Genomic DNA, 512 nt, shown 5'->3' with positions numbered 1-512 from the left:
GAAGGCTTCCCAGTTAGTAATGTTATCCGTTCTTTAAGGACATTATTTCCATTCCACCAGCCCTCCGGCTTGTGAATTATTATGGAAGTAGAACATCCATTCGTTATCTTGTTTTTATGCTCACTCTTGTACATCACGGCCTTTAAAATATGCCTCATGGTCAGTATCTACCAATGGGGTACATATACATAGTCATTAGATTTATTGTCCCTTTATGCTAGTGGCCTGATTTTCTCACCAACCTGGGAAGGTTTCAGTGAAAACAGATGCAGTGTTGACACACAGCAGCATGTTGGAAGCCCTAGCTCAAGGGAAGATGCCCGTGCAGTCAAGTGCCTATCCATTACCAGTTGGGGGTTTTGGTGCATAGAGAGGCTCAAACTGGGGCCTTTGCTAACTCCCAAACAGGTGGCTTGGCTTAGGCTCCAGCACCTCTTCCTTAGCTATGTCCGATGCCACCGGGCATAGGGTGCCCATTTTTCTAATGTGTAAAACCTGCAGTGTCCACTGAC

Source organism: Pteropus vampyrus, unplaced genomic scaffold (genome assembly GCF_000151845.1).
Source record: "Pteropus vampyrus isolate Shadow unplaced genomic scaffold, Pvam_2.0 Scaffold1019, whole genome shotgun sequence".
NCBI classification, from domain to species: Eukaryota; Metazoa; Chordata; class Mammalia; order Chiroptera; family Pteropodidae; genus Pteropus; species Pteropus vampyrus.
Note: the sequence above shows the minus strand (reverse complement) of the source record.